The sequence below is a fragment of the Bubalus kerabau genome, chromosome X (assembly GCF_029407905.1).
Source record: "Bubalus kerabau isolate K-KA32 ecotype Philippines breed swamp buffalo chromosome X, PCC_UOA_SB_1v2, whole genome shotgun sequence".
In the NCBI taxonomy this organism is placed as follows: domain Eukaryota; kingdom Metazoa; phylum Chordata; class Mammalia; order Artiodactyla; family Bovidae; genus Bubalus; species Bubalus kerabau.
Window position 1 is genome coordinate 126,834,776 of NC_073647.1, and position 17,439 is coordinate 126,852,214.

The window sequence follows — 17,439 nt, forward strand, 5'->3', positions numbered from 1 at the left end:
AAGATTTACTCTTAGCAATATTCAAGCATACAGTACTTTATTATTAACTATACACTGTGCTGTACATTGGTACTTATTTTAATGTGTTTTTTGTAAATAACTAGAGTAACAGAGATAAAAAGAAACACATAGATGAATTGTGATCCTGTGTTGTTCCTCAGTTGAGAAATATTTCATTCCTGAATTTTATTCTTTTTCTAAATGCATTTTCTTCATACTTCTTTCTCTTATTTATATTCTAAATGTGTGTTTATCTAATTTAGGTGGAAGAGTTGAAGTTATTCATTGTTTGGTTAGTAGTTACAAATCAGACTTACTAAAGATAGACACATAATATTAAAAATGCTACAAGAAGAAGGCTAGCATTGTCCTCACGCACTCTCCACATTTCCTCAGGCCACAGAAAAGATCTCTGATGGATGTTCTTGCTTACTGGATGTTCTAAAACTAAACAAAAATAAAAAAAAGTGATCTGTTTCTGTTGAAGAAGTTTAAGGGATTTTCCCCTGAGCTTTTTATTCACACTTCCAATTATGATCTCATAATACAGAAAGAAAATTGTGGTTTTTATCATGCAATGCTGAAACCCAAATTGACATGTAGGAGGAAGGAGCAGAAGTTCTGTGGGTTTGTCAGGATGGTAAGGACATGTTGTCTTGAGATTTACTTATTAAAGCCAGTGAGTTTACTAAGATGCAATAGAAAACTATACGCTACCAGTCAAATGTAAATTTAATCCCTGAGAATAATCCCTTTACAACTCAAAATTTGCAGATTTAAACAATCTCTTCTCCAAATTTCCTGATATCACATTAAAGGAATGTTTAATAAGTTTTTAATTTAGCTAAGTCTGGGTGCCAAATTAAAAGAAAGAAAGAAAGAAAGAAAGGCGAAGAATAACCTCAAGTGCCAACTCTAATTAATTTGGTAGTGTCTTCTTGGACTGAAATGTTGAGAAGGTCCCATCTGGACTCGGTAGGCGAGTGCAGTGATCTATTAGCCATGCTTACCGTCAGCCCAGGAGAAGGAGGAAGACAGGATTACTGAGTAACTATGGACCCTGTTGTGCTAGGAGAACATTTTTAGTACATAAAGTTTGCATTTCAGCCCTGTAGATTATTAATTGAATGTCTTGTCATCTATTCTACTTATTTATCTTATTTAAAGATGTACTAAAAAGATAGTGTAGTAATTACCCTCCACAAGAGTTGATTCCTCTAAAATGTACTGATAGATATACGATATGTATACTATAATTTTGGCTATCTGTTTTTAGAAAATAAGCTAGGGGATTTAAAACCTACTGCATCCCTGGATTTTACCATGCATGTTTCTTATTGATAGTATCAAGGAGAACTTACTGATTTCAGATTGGTTAAGGATCAAGACTGATGATTTCAATTAAAGAATCATATCTTTAGCAAGTAAGTAAAACTTAAATTGTGAAGCTTCCAAAGATAGCTTAAAGCTTAGGAATGACCTAGGTTGCTATAGGTTTTTACAAATCCAGTAATCAGTATGTTTCATTTATTTATATGTGACAGCTGCAAGAGAATTTGACATGTTTTTGTCTACTTTTTATGAAAAATTTGCGCATATTCTATCCATTTTGTACCTGTGTGGAGCACTCTATCTTAACTTCAGTTAATTAAATGAACTTTAAGGACATGGACCAGCCTTGATCTCTAACAATTTTCAGCTTTCAAGAGACAAAGTGACTTTTGAATTATTGTACACAAATTCAGTATACAAAAGTAAGCACGGGTATTAACTATAGTATTTGCTGGAGGACCATGTGGAGGGGAAAAGGAAAAACAACATATGGGGTTTATTTGCCAAGTGCAGGAAAAAAAATTATTTAGACATTCAATATAACACAAAAGAACTCACAACATTTAGCAACAGATTGCTGTGGGTAGCAGAGGCTCATAAGAACCTGACAACAAATTTCTAAGTTTTTATCTTGGAAAATATAGGAGGGGATTGATTTGCACTTTGTATTTTGGAAGTTGGAAATGTTTTCACATTGAAAAACTTTATGTTTTTTTTACCCTTCACTATATCACTCTTTAAGTTATATGATTCTCTTATCATTATGAATAAGGGTAACAATGCAATCCTGAGCACATTTCTCCTAATATATGTATTTTTAAATAGTCTCTTTACTGAAGAGGCCTCCATGAACATCTATTCCATGAGGATTTTCTTCCATCATTTTCATATCTGCTATTGGCCTGACATATCACAATGTTGTATGTGAAGATAGAAATGTTATGAGTTCCCTTTAAAATTGTATAGTTTTTTTTAATCTATATTTGGAGAAGCCAAGGGAAGGTGGGAACATCTATTTGCCTTCTATGTACTGAAAAGTTGTAGCAGAAGTGGGGATTTCTTCAGTTTATTAGATAATTTCAAAATGTCAAACTTCAATCAATAGTTTATATGTTGCTAGACTAATACAACAAATAATAATCTAATGTTGTAGATCATCCTCAGGAGCAGTAAAACTTATTATGCTACTAAAAATGTTTAGAGCACACACACATGACATGAATTTCTTACATGAGTATATAAGCAATGAAAATTTTATAGAAAGTTAAATGAGTAAGAATTTGAAAGCAGCATAAAATCAGAGGACTTCATAGTGACTTAGATTTACTCAGCATAGACCAGTCTATATCTTTTAGGTCATAACTATGAAAATAACCAAAACCAAAAAACATTTGTTGTCTGATTCCTAATTTTTTCCCTCTGATTTGTTTTCACTATTCTAACAGTGGTATCCTGACTCTTATAATCCCTCAGACCCCAAATCTTAGAGTCAGTTTCAAATATTCTGTCTTCTTTTTCTTGTCAATTCCTATCAAATCTGCATTTGACATGTTACTAACATCTATTCCCTTTCTTCATATTCTAATTGCTATTATCCCAGCAATGGACTTCATCTCCACTTTGTTATTAATTATTTCTTTCTCTTCCAAGTATCCTGTAAGATTACTCTTCTTAAAACACATTTGGATCCTGTTTTAGCTATACTCTAAAGCAGGGATCACCAACCTCCAGCATCTAATACCTGATGGTCTGAGATGGAGTTGAAGTAATAATAATAGAAACAAAGTACCCAATAAATGCACTTGAATCATCCTGAAACCATCCCTCCACCCTGGCCCATGGAAAAATTGTCTTCCACAAAATGGGTCCCTGATGCCAAAATGGTTGGGGACCACTGCTCTAAAGCCTTTACTGCATTGCTCTTAGTATATATTTGGTGGTTAAGATCCCTAATCACTTTATCATAAGCTAATTATTAAAATGGTCTTTGATATTTGAATGGCACTTGATAATTTCAAAGAGTTTTCACATAGTTACCTTACTGGCTTTTCTATAAAAATCTGTGTGACAGATGGTTTTTATTGCCCATCTCTTATCAAAAAGGATTGTTAAGACTGATACATTGCAACTTGCAAATTACATATCTAGCAGCCATAGCTGTGGGAGTTGAACTTAAATCCTCACATTCGAAGACAGTTCTCCCAAAGTCACTCTCCCCAACAACTTCTCCTCGACTTACCTCTCATTGCACAAATCACTTACTTCCAGACTCCTCATCCAAAGAGTTAGTGTGTCAAGGCTCATTTCCCATTCTAATTCTTCAGTGATGAGAGAAGAACCTTGCAAATTAATTTTGAAAAATATGAATGGAAAATGACTTAATAACTGGACTTCATGGCACTGTAGGAGGAGTTCCAGGAGTAAGTTAAATGTTGTCGATTAAGGGAGGAAAAGGAAAATAATTTAGTAAAATGGAACAGAATTAAACAGCAAAACCTGGTGAGGTCAACTCTCTCCATGCTTGGCTATATTAGTGTCAGCCATAGAGTGCAAGATAGGTTTTGTAAGATGGAAAGGAGGAATTGGGTGGTCCAGCAATGAAAGATTAAAGAGTGTCATGGGGAGGATGCATGTTTTGGGAGCAGCTTGAATTCTGGTTGTCACTTATTAGTCATGTCATCATGACTTTGTGACTGACCTTCTCAGCCTCAGATTTCTTAGTGATAACATAGGAATAACTATATCACTTTCTGGTTACAAAAACATTTGGCATATACAAAAAAAATTTGTGTAAAATAGATAATCATAAATAGCAAATTGTTTTATTCTCTCCCAATTGTTTGACAAGTTATTTAACCTCTCAGTTCCTTGATCTACAGTTCTGTAAAAATGGGGAAAATAATAGTACTTATTATCTTGTAGGATGTTTGAAGATTGAAAGAGCTATCATATCTAATGTCTTTAGAACAGTGCTCAATAAATGAAGTCAGTGTTGTGGTTGATTGTTACAAGTCTGAAGTCCTGTGTTGTTCTGAGAAATTTTATTTAAGTACACTGAGACTCAGTGTTTCATCTGTAGGATGAAGTCAGTCATTTTGCCTTTAATGTCTTGCTTAAATGTTAAATGAGATAAGTGAAAAGCTTTGTAAGCAATAAAATATTATGGCAATGCAAAGTATTCTTTAATATCATATCTGTTATAAAATTTCAGAGTCATAAATTACTGGAATAGAAGAGAAATTTTAATGCCAAGGTTGGGAATTTAATTCATCATCCCTCTCAAATCTCAATATCAAAAGACTGTAAAAATTCTGTTTTATCTTTAAATCTTATTATACCACCTTAAAGTTTGCTAAAAATCTATTGTCACTGAATGTATTAGGCCATCACTGGCAGGGAAGACAAATGTTATCATCTAGATTTCACAGGATGAATCCTGTGTGCTGGAGATAATAGACTCTTGATACCTACCAAAATTCCTTTGAGAGAAACTCATATTTCCCTTGATAAATGGGATCAGATGTTGGTATTTATATTTATGTATTCTTCACAAGGTCACAATGTAATGGGAGTAATACAATGGGAGTAATAGGTTTGTTAAGGGATTTAGAGTTGGAAAGTGGAGTTGAAAAGCAAGAAGTCAGAGACATTAACCATATAAGCCCATAGAAGGCAGGGGTAGAAAAGGCAATTTTGTATTAAGGTCTGAGAAGCTCACCCGCTATTTCCGACCATAAAAGAGATGCTTCTGTGGGGGACTGTGGAAGCTACTGCTTCTACAGGCCTGCACCCAAGCACCTCATGGTGGGCTTGGTGCCCTTGTTGGTCAAACTCACCATCACATGCAGAAATATGAAAGGAATATGGGAAGTTAACAATGTGAAGCATAGAAACTACATACTTAAGAAGTTGGTTTTATTTTAAAGATTGTAATAGGAAACGAGGGTCGAGATTGGGTGCTATGGAGGTGGAACAAACCCATTTTTCTTGGTCCATTCTGTCTACTATAATAGAATATCCTAGACTGGGTGGCTTAAAACAATAGAGATGTATTTCTCTCAGTTCTGGAGGCTAAGGAGTCCAAGATCAAGGTGGCTGCAGATTTAGTGTCTGGTGAGGACCTGCTTCCTGTTTCAGAGACAGTTGTCTCCATTGTCATGGTCCTTACATGGTAGAAAGAAGGGAGAAGTCCGTGGGGTCCCTTTTCTATGGCCTATATGTCCATTCTTGAGGACCATGCCCTCGTGATCTTATATCTCTCAAAGGCCTCACCTCCTAATACCTCACATGAGGATTAAGTTTCAACATAGGGATTTGGGGAAGACACATTCAGTCTGTAGCACCCGCTAAGGTGCTGCTTGTTCTGAACAAGAAATTCAGACATTTTTCACTGGATGCTGAAAAAGTTATAGAATGTCACTAAGCCTGTATCTGTGAAGTGAGAATGATAGCAGTGATATTAATGTTATACGGGGAATATTGGTAAAAATGTTTCATATATGGTAGGTGCCTAGTGAATGTTAGTTCCCAATTTTGGTTGGTATAATAAGTTACGGGAAGGCAAACTTGACTGAAGATGTGACCTCTATATTTTAGGCATGTGAGATACTGAAGTGGTAAAGTGAAAGTCAAAGTCACTCAGTTGTGTTGGACTCTTTGCAGCCCCATGGACTCTCCAGTCCATGGAAATCTCCAGGCCAGAATACTGGAGTGGGTAGCCTTTCCCTTCTTTGGGGGATCTTCCCAACCCAGGGATCAAACCTAGGTCTCCTGCATTGCAGGCAGATTCTTTACCAGCTGAGTCACAAGGGAAGCCCAATTTATTATTAATTTGCATACTATTGACACTTGCTTCTGTCAGTATTTTAAAATATTGATATAAGCAGACAGTTCATCTCTTCACTATAAGGGAATATGTTGTCATGATTACTCAAGCAACATATCATAACTCATCTGATATTTAAAATGTCAGTTTGATTGAGAAATGAGGGTCCTGGGCAGATGACTGTGGTTTAAATGTGATTTGGTTTATGTGATTTGGTTTAAATGTGATTTGGTTTGGTTTAAATGTGATCGTGTACTGACAAAATGGATGATGACCAGATTCTAGAGGCTGGATAGCCCCAGGTGTAGGGCAATTTATTGGTGTCCTGGGGCACTGCTGCTGCTGCTGCTAAGTCGCTTCAGTCGTGTCCGACTCTGTGCAACCCCATAGACAGCAGCCCACCAGGCTCCTCTGTCCCTGGGATTCTCCAGGCAAGAACACTGGAGTGCCATTTCCTTCTCCAATGCATGAAAGGGAAAAGTGAAAGTGAAGTCGCTCAGTTGTGTCCGACTCTTAGCGACCCTATGGACTGCAGCCTACCAGGCTCCTCCATCCATGGGATCTTCCAGGCAAGAGTACTGGAGTAGGATGCCAACACCTTCTCCAGTCCTGGGGCACTAGGTTTGAGCAATAGGTACAAAGTTATGCTCTGTTGGTCCCCAACAGGTGTGTTCCATCACAGGGAATGGAACCTACCTATGGTACCTACCTATGCCTGATGTTCAAGAGCAGTTGGTGAAAGCCTTGGGACTTTGGGGTAGGAGGTAATGTGAAGAAACAGAGCATAGTTTTAGAGTTACTATTGTTGCACAACTTCTCATTCTGAGAATGGCCAATAGAGGCTCAGAGTGGTGGTCTAGGAAGATAGGGTCAGGAAGTGAAAAGAACTCTTTTCATTTAGGAGTTCAGACCTGAGAGAACTGAAGGAGAAAACAATTTATCAGAGCACAAGGCAGAGAATGAGACCTCAGGAACAAAGCAAGAGCTTGGCAAGGAACCAGAGCCACAGCAGGCGTCTGATGAAGTTGGTCATGCCAGGCCTCTCATTTGAGAGGCTCTTAGGGTTGCTACATGATTGAGCGTAAAGGCTAGAGAGCTGCATGCTACAGAAGGTAAGCAAAGAATTAATGCACTACAGTGTTTAGAACGTGAAATCAAAAGTTAATTTCTGTGTGTAAATCCAAGCATTTTGAGTGGTCAGCACAGAAGTACATAGTCCATCATTTTGTGTGAGATCATGAGGTCATGACTTTTTATTATCATGGTTATACTTAATCTACATGAATTATGTTTGATGTCTCTGTACTTTCAGCGATGTATTCCTTAATACTGCTTCTCTGGGCTACACATCCACTCCCATTTACTCTTTGTCCTCTCCCTGCTTTGATCAGCTACTGCTTTTCATTCACTAAATAGATCTTGCTGTCTTGTTAAAGTGTGTGTGAGAGCTGGGAGGTTGAATTGAAAATTGAGATATTGAAGGGAACCAGTTGATTGAAGGTGAGGGTTAGGTTTACTGGGTTGAAGAGCACCCCCCAGAATGCATGTCTTTCTCAGAACTTCAAAAATATTATCTTGTTGGGAACAAAGATCATTGGATCAATAGATACAGTTAAGATGATGTCATACTGGAGTAAAATGGTCCCCTAGTCTAACATGACTGGTATCCTTATAAGAAGAGAAGAGAAGGAGACACCTAGGGAGAATGCCATGTAAAACAGAGGCCAAACCATGAGAGATGCATCTACAAGCCAAAGAACACCAAGGAATGCTGAGGATTGCCAGCAACACTAGCAGCCAAGAGAAAGATGTGAAACAGATTCTCACCTAGAGCCTTCAGAGAGAGCATGGCCCTGCCAACAGGCTAAAATCCCAATTCTGAATTGGTAGCTTCCAGAACTGAGAGAATAAATGTCTGTTGTTTTAAACACCTCATTTGTTACAGCAGCCCCAGGAAACTAATATACCATGGAAAGGAATTTAAACATTATATTCATTTATCTATAAAGAATTTTAACTGCCAGAGCTACTCTTCCATTGAATATTGGTTTTATGTATGTTTTATCATGTAACACATCATGAAAGTAATAATTCTAAAGGGCATAAAAAGAAGTAATAGTCTCTTGAAGGTGCCCAAAAGTTTTTGGATCAGCCAATACCAATAAGGCATTTGATAAGAATTTTTCATAATATCCTCTGTGCCCTTAGAGAAATCCTTTATTTCAGTACATTTCTTCTTATGTATTTGGTTATTGAGACTTTGGCCTAGAAGAGGCAGATTAAAGTATAGTAAGATATACTGTGAAAAAAAAGTAGGTATATGTAAAGTATAGAAATTAAAGTAAACAGACAATTGCCCCAAAGCAACTTATTTATATTTATTTCTCTTCTTAAGACACCTGTTCTTCTCCTCCCTTTAAAAAATTGTCTGGCTGTTCTACCAATTTTTAAAGTATCACTTCCCACAGTCAGTCTCCTTGTCATTTTTTAGGCTAAATGCAACACATCTGTAATCCAGTTTAGCATGTACTACAGGCATGGAAGTCCTATGTAAACTCCTTGAAGACAGATACCAGTTTTATTTATCTTTGAATTACCAAGCCCTAAAATATTTGTAGCCTGGTGGATCAGTGTCTTGAGATGGGACATCTCAGTCACCAGATCATAAATCATACAGTATAGTTTTACAAGTGCACTCCTTAACTTTTCTGACCATTTGGAAAACAGACTTCCATTTAATAAATAGCATGAAAAATAAATTACTTTTCCACCAATGTTGAGATGGAGACGTTTTGTATGTCCTCAGAAATAAGAAAGAATTCTTTTAGTTAAGTATGTGTATATATTCTGTGCTTTCTAAAACACACTGGATGCTTGTTGTTCTCTTCGCCTTTAGTTAAGGCCTTCCTGTTGCCAAAACAGGGAAAGAGAAGTTGTTTTTGATGTTCAGTCATTCGGTTGTGTCTGACTCTTTACAACCCCATGGACTGCAGTATGCCAGGCTCCCCTGTCCTTCCCTATCTCTTGGAGTTTGCTCAAACTCGTGTCCATTGAGTCGATGATGCCATCCAACAATCTCATCCTCTGATGTCCCCTTCTCCACTTGCCCTCAATCTTTGCCAGCATTAGGGTCTTTTCCAATGTGTTGGCTCTTTGTATCAGGTGGCCAAAGTATCGGAGCTTCAGCTTCAGCATCAGTCCTTCAATGAATATTCAGGGTTGATTTCCTTTAGGATTGATTGGTTTGATCTCCTTGCTGTCCAAGAGACTCTTTAAGAGTCTTCTCCAACACCTCAGTTTGAAATCAAAATAGTCATTGTTAGCTAACAGTTCTTTGCAAATAGGTAGCATATTTGCATATTTATTTACCAGGAATTTTAATTAATGTTACAGAGAGTCTCAGAGACTTGAAGGAGAGCATTGGTTCCACGTGGCTGCATTTCTTTAAGGCCTGAGCCTCCTGTGTTAGCATCTTGATTTGAAAGTCCTATAAACATAGTCCATCTCTAAATTGCAACAGAGATTTGTATTGTAAAGATTATTAATAGCTTGCTCAACTGAAGGGGAAAGTAAACAGCAAGCAAAGATTTTTGCCCTCCCAAACCATAAAGACATCCACTTTAGAGAAAAGGAGAGACGAATAATAATTTCATTAAAATAATAGATAAGTTGAAATTATTAGCCCTAAAAGAGGGTGGGCTGCCCAGGTGGCACAGTGGTAAAGAATCCCCTGCCAATGCAGGAGCTGTAGAAAACTTGGGTTCCATCCTGGTGTCAGAAAAATCCCCTGGAGTAGGATATGGCAACCCACTGCAATATTCTTGCCTGGGAAATACCATAGAGAGAGGAGCCTAGTGGGCTACACTCCAAGGGGTCACAAAGGGTCAGACACAACTGAGTACACATGCACAGCACTAAAACAGGGTTTTAGAAAAGAAGCAGAAGTCAAAGTTAGGTTTTGAATTGTACTTCTGGAATAAGGACATGATATGTAACCAGGCCATGTCTCTGATAATTTTGTTAAATTAGATGAAGAAAATCACATGGATAAGAAAATGTAATTAAATCACTCAAAATAAGTATGTCATTGTCTTCACTTTCTTTTAATAAATGAAAGGTGAGGAAAGATATCCTTTTAAACTATATGTGAGCAATCCCAGTATATTCTTAGAAATGAAAATTGGATTGTCATATGGACTTGTCTTTGACCATATTCTTAAAGGATAATATAATGATTTGGCAAAAGACCCCATGAATGGAGTCCATGTATAAAGGGTCAAATAAACACGAAGAAAGAGACAAAAAGCAGTGTGGTTGGCAGCAAGATTTGAGGGGAAAGAAATAGGACCAGGGGAAAACAGAACCTGTTTCTGCCTCCTTGTTTTGGTGCTTTCTCATCTAAGAAAAACAAACATACAAAAAAAACCCAGCATAAGTGAAATATCTCATCTTTGTGGCAGGGGTAGAAAGATTCAGGATTATTGTTCATAAACTGACTTCAGGTGAATTAAAAGACTCAGGAGACATTTCTACTTTAGAAATCCTCAGATTTGAGTTTGAACATTGCGGCAGATTCGTTTTTTAGAGTTTTTTAAAGCATTATTTTTTTTTTTCTTCTAAAGTTACTAAGGCTCAAAGGAAACCAAAATTTTAAAACATAGAATACTTGAAAAGAAATAGATATTGAATGAAAATAGCATCACAAATATTTTAGCAAATTCTTGGCCATGCCTTGAGAAATTAACTGGAAGGAGCCGTGTGTCAAGATTAGCCTTTTTTTTTTTTAATCAGTTAGATGCGTTGTTTGCACCATATGACCTACTTAGAATTGAAGATTTTGTGCCTTTCTACAGCCCTTTTTCATTTATTAAGATGAAGGACATTATCTATGCTACCTTTTAGAGATTCCTGTGGATTTGAATTATCAAGAGTATTGATGGGTCTTGCTTTGTGCAGAACTGATGGATGAAATTTAATTTTACAACAAAGGTTAAAAAAATGAGTATTAATATAGCCCACAGCTTTTAGCAAAATTCTTTTAAACAATTTTCATACTGTATTTTTAACTATTATATATTTCAATTTTATTCTTAAACTTTAGAAGAATATCTCCATTAGACAAATTCAAGTATCTCTATTTTTATACATTTTCAATTTTTTTTTTTTAGTCTATAGTATTCCTTTTGGAAAAATGTGTGGCATTAAGGTAGTAAATAAAAATGGAGAGAGTTCATTGTTCCTTGTGGGAAATAGTCATTTGTAATACATATTGTTTTATCTGAAATATAAATAGTTCATAACTAAAACAGGTTTATGTCTGAATTAGCTGTGCATAATGAATGCAATGCCATCTATATTCATTAATTGAAACAATATGGAACTAATTTTTTAAGCTGATGGAAAATTTCCCTTGTAGTTTTTTTCTAATGTACCACCTTCTGACTTTTAAATGGGACTACTGCTTTTTAAATTTTAATTAATTCCTAAACTATGCACTATTTTTTTGCTATATTTGCTTTAAGTGACTATATGTGAGAGAAAGAGAGAATAGTTTTTCTAGTAAATTATGATAGTAATATGATTGTGGATAAAGTAGCTTTTAACATTTGGAATGACCATAAAATTGTAATACATTTAACAAAAATACCCTTCTCTGTGTTACAGAAGTATATCCTAAGGTTTTTTGTATGTGAACTTAACCTCTCTCCTGCAGAGAATTATTAAGTAACTAGTATATTCCATGAATACAAATTTTCAGTGAGCTCCAATATACTTTAATACATATAAAGTATAAATGCCACAGTTCCTAAAGGAAAAAAAAAAAAAAAAAAACACATCAAAACCCCCCTGTGTAGCTCTCAACATGCTACTACAATTTTCTCATTAAACACTAGAAAAAAACTAATTACAATCATCTACTTAAAATTTTAAAGCCTAATAATGATACTAACAACAACAACAAAAACTCATAGAAATGTAACAACCATATGGTAACTAGTATAGTGAATTTATCTATCACTATTTTCAACATTGTGTTAAACTTTTTGATAATTTTAAAGCTTGGTCTGTTGTTAAGAATATTTGCAATGGAAGGTTATTGGTTTTATTCTTTCCTTCATCTTTTTTTTTTTTTTTTTTTTTTACATGCAAGATCCTAGTTTCCCATCCAGGGATTGAACCTGTACCCTCCTGCAGTGGAAGCACTAATTCTTAACTACTGGACCGCCAGAAAGTCCTCCAGCCTCTCTGTGTTAATAATAGTTCATTTCAGGAAAATGAAAAGAGTGATAGCTAACTTTTTAGGTCTCAATATGGACCACATCCCATGCATGACTTTATTTTGGTTTTTCTTATTTAATTAGCACACCTTTGTAGGAAGTCTTGCCAATTTTCTTTTATAGGTAAGGGAACTGAGGTTTGGAAAAGTTGAGTAATTTTCTTAAGATCACAGCTAAGTGACAGAGCTAAGATTTGATCCCAGATAGGCTTTATATCCAAGCTCATAGGATGATAAGGTGCCTGAGACCAGAGACCATGACTTATGTCTCTGGTATCTACATATCTCCCACATCCAAATAAAATCTCCTACTCACTACTCAGATTTCATGGTTATTTTGAGTTACTTTTGTGTCTGTTAAAGGAAAAAATTCTGGAATTTTAGTAACAAAAGGAAAGATTTTATTTCCTTTGTTGTTTAGATCCTGAGTCATGTCTGAATGTTTTGTGACCCCGTGGACTGTAGCCAGCCAGGCTTCTCTATCCAAGGGATTTCCCAGGCAAGAATATTGGAGTGGTTGCCATTTCCTTCTCCAGTGGGTCTTCCCAACCCAGAGATTGAACCCCCATTTCATTCAATGGCAGGTGTTCTTTACCACTGAACCACCAGGGAGGTCCTTGGTTCCTTTGCTGTGCACACTCAGTCATGTCTGGAGTTTTATGACCACATGGACTGTAGCCCGCCAGGCTCCTCTGTCCACATAATTCTCCAGGCTAGAATACTGGAGTGGGTTGCCATTTCCTTCTCCTTTCCTTGGTTCCTTTAGCTAAAATTAAAATCAGGAGCAATATTCAGTATAAATATGGAAAAATCAATTAGCAGCTAACATGTACAGAATGTTTGGAGACACAAGTAAAGATGAAATGTATACCTTTTGCCTTATACTTGCTGACTCTGGCATTCAGACCTAACTCTGACTCCAGAGACTTGTAATAATTTATGTGTTTCAAATGGGGAAAGCTTTGGGTTACCTGGGAGAGTGTAGCTGAATGAATAAACTCTCAATTTCATCTGAAGGTAGTTGGTTGACCCCTTCAGAAGTACATGAAAAGAGCTTCATCTCAGCCCATTGGCATTGGAGAATGCCAGCGCCATGCAAGAAAGCAGCATGAGTCAGAAAAGCATGTTGGCCTCACTCTCTCACTGTTCTTGCTCATAACCCCATGTTCTTCTTCTTGTAATCTAGAAGACAGCTTAAAAGGCCAAGTATTTTGCTCACTGTTTTATATGATGTCCCAAAGTTGTGCTTCAAAATTATGTATTCCTCCTCTGTTAATTCACTTCAGAGTTAAAGCTCTCTCACTCCACACCATCCAGACAGTAATAATTTGGTATGTTAATAAAACATCATATGTCAGAAAGATATAAATGGGATGGAAATTAAAAGTGGCAGGGTAAAGCAGTTCAAGAGTTCCAGGGTCATAATGGCCCTCATTGAGCCCTTGAGATTTGAACAGGACTTGAAGCCAACTGGATATCTGTGGGGAAATTGTTCCAGGTAGAACGAACAGCTAGAGAAAAGACCAAAGTAGGAGTTTGTTTGGTGTGTTCAAGCAATAGCAATGAGGAATGTGTTTTTTCACAGCAGAAGGTAGTAAGTAGTACATCATAAAACTAAGGGGGATTAGGGTACAGATTACAGACCTGTATGTTTGCATGTGTGTGCAGTAGAGAAAGAACATAGAGGCATTTGCAAAACAACCTGATAAGAAATGTCTTTAGTGGTTCTATTCCTTCTCCAAGGGATCTTCCCAACCCAGGGATCGAACCCAGGTCTCCTGCATTGTAGGCAGACACTTTAACCTCTGAGCCACCAGGGAAGCCCTAATGGTTCTATAAGATCCCTCAAAGGAAGGCCTAGTTTTTTTCTTCAACTCACTTTTGCTGATTTTTCTTTCCCCCACAAATTCAATTGGGTTTTCTGGAAAGAACACATCTTTTTATTTTATACTCATATTTCATGTAATTATGGTGTATATTCTGTCATTACATAAATAAGAACGGAAACAAACATGGTGGATTCTTTGTAAGCCTAAGTTCTGATTGTCTCTTTCTGTGTAACGAATTGGTCCAAAAGTTAGTAGCTTAAAATAGTAGTCGAATATCTCAGGTTTTTGTGAATTTGGCCATGGGTCAGCTGGGTGAATTTTCTATTCCACCTTATATCAGCTGTGATCATTCAGTGGTACCCATAGATGTCAGATGGCTGTCAGGAGGATCCAGGATAGCTCCACTCACACATCTAGCGCTTTGTTGGGAATTACTGGAACCTGTTGTCCTTCAGTCATTCAGCTGTGTCTAACTCTTTGGGACCCCATGGACTGCAGTCGCTCCAGGCTTCCCTATCCTTCTCTACCTCCCAGAGTTTGCTCAAATTCCTGTCCATTGATTTGGTGAAGCCATCCAACCATCTCATCCTCTGTCATCCCCCTCTCCTCGTGCCTTTACTCTTTGCCAGCATCCAGGTCTTTTCCAATGAGTTGGCTCTTTGCATCAGGTAGCCAAAGGATTGGAGCTTGAACCTCAGCATCAGTCCTTCCAATGAGTATTCAGGATTGATTTCCTTTAGGATTGACCAGTTTGATCTCCTTGCTGTCTAGGGAACTCTCAAGAGTCTTCTCCAGCATCACAATATGAAAGCATCCATTCTTGGGTGCTCAGCCTTCTTTATGGTCCAGTTCTCACATCTGCACATGACTGCTGGAAAGACTATAGCCTTGACTGTATGGACCTTTGTTGGCAAAGTATGGAATACTTGGCTCAACTAGATTCCCTGACCTAGTACCTATGGTAGATTTGGAGTAGTTGAGCTTCTCCTGTGGCAGCTCAGGGTCCAAATGACAGGAAGTGTAAGTTTCCAACCTCTTAATGCCTGACCCTGGAAAACAGCAGCTCGTCTCTTCCACCATATTCTGTTAGTCAAAGCAGTCACCTGGAATTCCACAGTTGCCCAGTGGTTAGGGCTCTGTGCTTTCAGTGCCAAGGGTCCAGGTTCAATCTCTGAGGAGGGAACTAAGATCCCACAAACTGTGCAGTGTGGCCAAATAAAATAAAAGCAGTCACAAAGCTCACCTATATTAAAAAGAAGAAACAGACTTTACTTCTTCAGTGGAAGGAGTATCAAAAAACAGTTTCAACTATCTTGACTCCACCAAGGTATACAATTCAATTCTAACAGACTGTAGCTTTCAGCAGGTCATGTTGATCAATCAGGAGATCCTAAAGAGAGATTGGAAAGTTTCAGTTATCCAGAAATTTTGGAAAATAGAAGTCTGTTCAGGCAAATTCTATGGGAATTCCACTCATTTTTAAATTTTACTTTCCTCTTTTTAATGATTACTTGTGTTTCTGGCTAGACATTTAAAATCATAAAGGTGCAGCATATCATATCATATAAGAATGAACATCCATCTAAACTTGGTATAATTATAAAAACATTTACTTTAATCTCTCTGGAGAACATTCATTTTGTTGTTTGCTAGCTTGTAAGTAAACCCATCACATTTTAAATTTAATTTTACTACATTTGAAGGTTGTAAATACTTTTCTGATGTGAAAAGTTTCCAGATTGGGATACTTGGGTAGATTACACATCATTGTGAAAAAATATGGGCAGTCAGGTGTTAGATTCTATTCCTGCTTGAAGCCTAAGAAATATTTAAGCATCTTCTCACTGGCTTTTTAGCACATCTGCTCCATTTAAAACTATGGCGGGGAGGTGTGTAAGATTGAGTTGATTGTCTCTAGGAGTTTACTGTGCTTCTTTCAAAACTTTGTTTTTCAGTAAAGGCAATTGCTCCTTGAGCAGTACTGGTTGTTCCGCACCCACTAATTATCATACAGCCATTTAAAGTTGAAATGGTAATCAAACCAGTGAAAGCCCAAGATTAGCTGCATTCCTTCATTTCTAGTGGGGAGCTTCATCTGAATATCTATAAAGGATTTTGTGATGCATTTTCCAGCAGATGCAGCAAAACAAATGCAATACAAACTTTTAAAATATAGCTTTGAATTTTAGGTTCAATTTTAAGTTGGACATATTTTAAATTTTACAATTTAATTAGAAAAGTCAAATGATCTGAAAGGATCGTTCTAGTTATGAATAGAATATGAGGATTTGGGTTTTATTACAGAAAGAAAAATCTATTTTAAATGGTAAAATTTATACTTTTTGCCCATCAGAAACTACTGGTTGATGCTTCTATTAAAATTTAAGATCTAAGTATACAGTGATACTTGAGGCAAATTCTCATTTAAGGAATAGCATACTGCATGACAGGTTGTGAGGTGTTAAGAGATAATCGCATGCCTAGAAGGTGTGGTGAATCATATGAGCAAAGGCCAAGAACATCCAGAGACCAAAATTCACAGTAATTTCAAATATTACTCCCTGGTGTGGGTTATTCTACTTAAAAACTGTATACTTGTTGGTTGTAAATTTAAGGACTAAAAACAAGCCATGTTAAATTAGTACTTTTGTCATTTTAAAAAATGTGTTTAAATATTTATTCACACAATAGAATGTATTTAGTTCACAATGATAAATATTGCCAGTGCTATTGAATAGGGGAATAGGCCAAATAACATTGTGTATCTTTTTATTGAAATGATCCTGATTGTCAGAAGAATGAAATGTATGCTATGAATCCCAAAAAGTACTGCTTTATCAAATAATATGTGTTTATTTATACTCTTGCCTGGAAAATCCCATGGACGGAGGAGCCTGGTAGGCTGCAGTCCATGGGGTCACGAAGAGTTGGACATGACTGAGCGACTTCACTTTCACTTTTCACTTCATGCACTGGAGAAGGAAATGGCCACCCACTCCAGTGTTCTTGCCTGGAGAATCCCAGGGACGGGGGAGCCTGGTGGGCTTCCGTCTATGGGGTCGCACAGAGTCAGACATGACTGAAGCAACTTAGCAGCAGCATATGCATTTAGATATCCTTATGTTTCTAAAATAATTCCATTTTATTGGAATTTTTTAAGTTAAAAATGCAGCTCC

At 36.9% G+C, this 17,439-nt stretch overlaps 1 protein-coding gene across 5 annotated transcripts in view; it reads left to right on the forward strand.

Moving 5' to 3' along the window:
- Positions 1-17,439, forward strand: part of DMD (dystrophin) — a 2,389,494-nt gene that overhangs the window by 180,439 nt on the left and 2,191,616 nt on the right. The gene's annotated exons all lie outside the window — the stretch shown is intronic.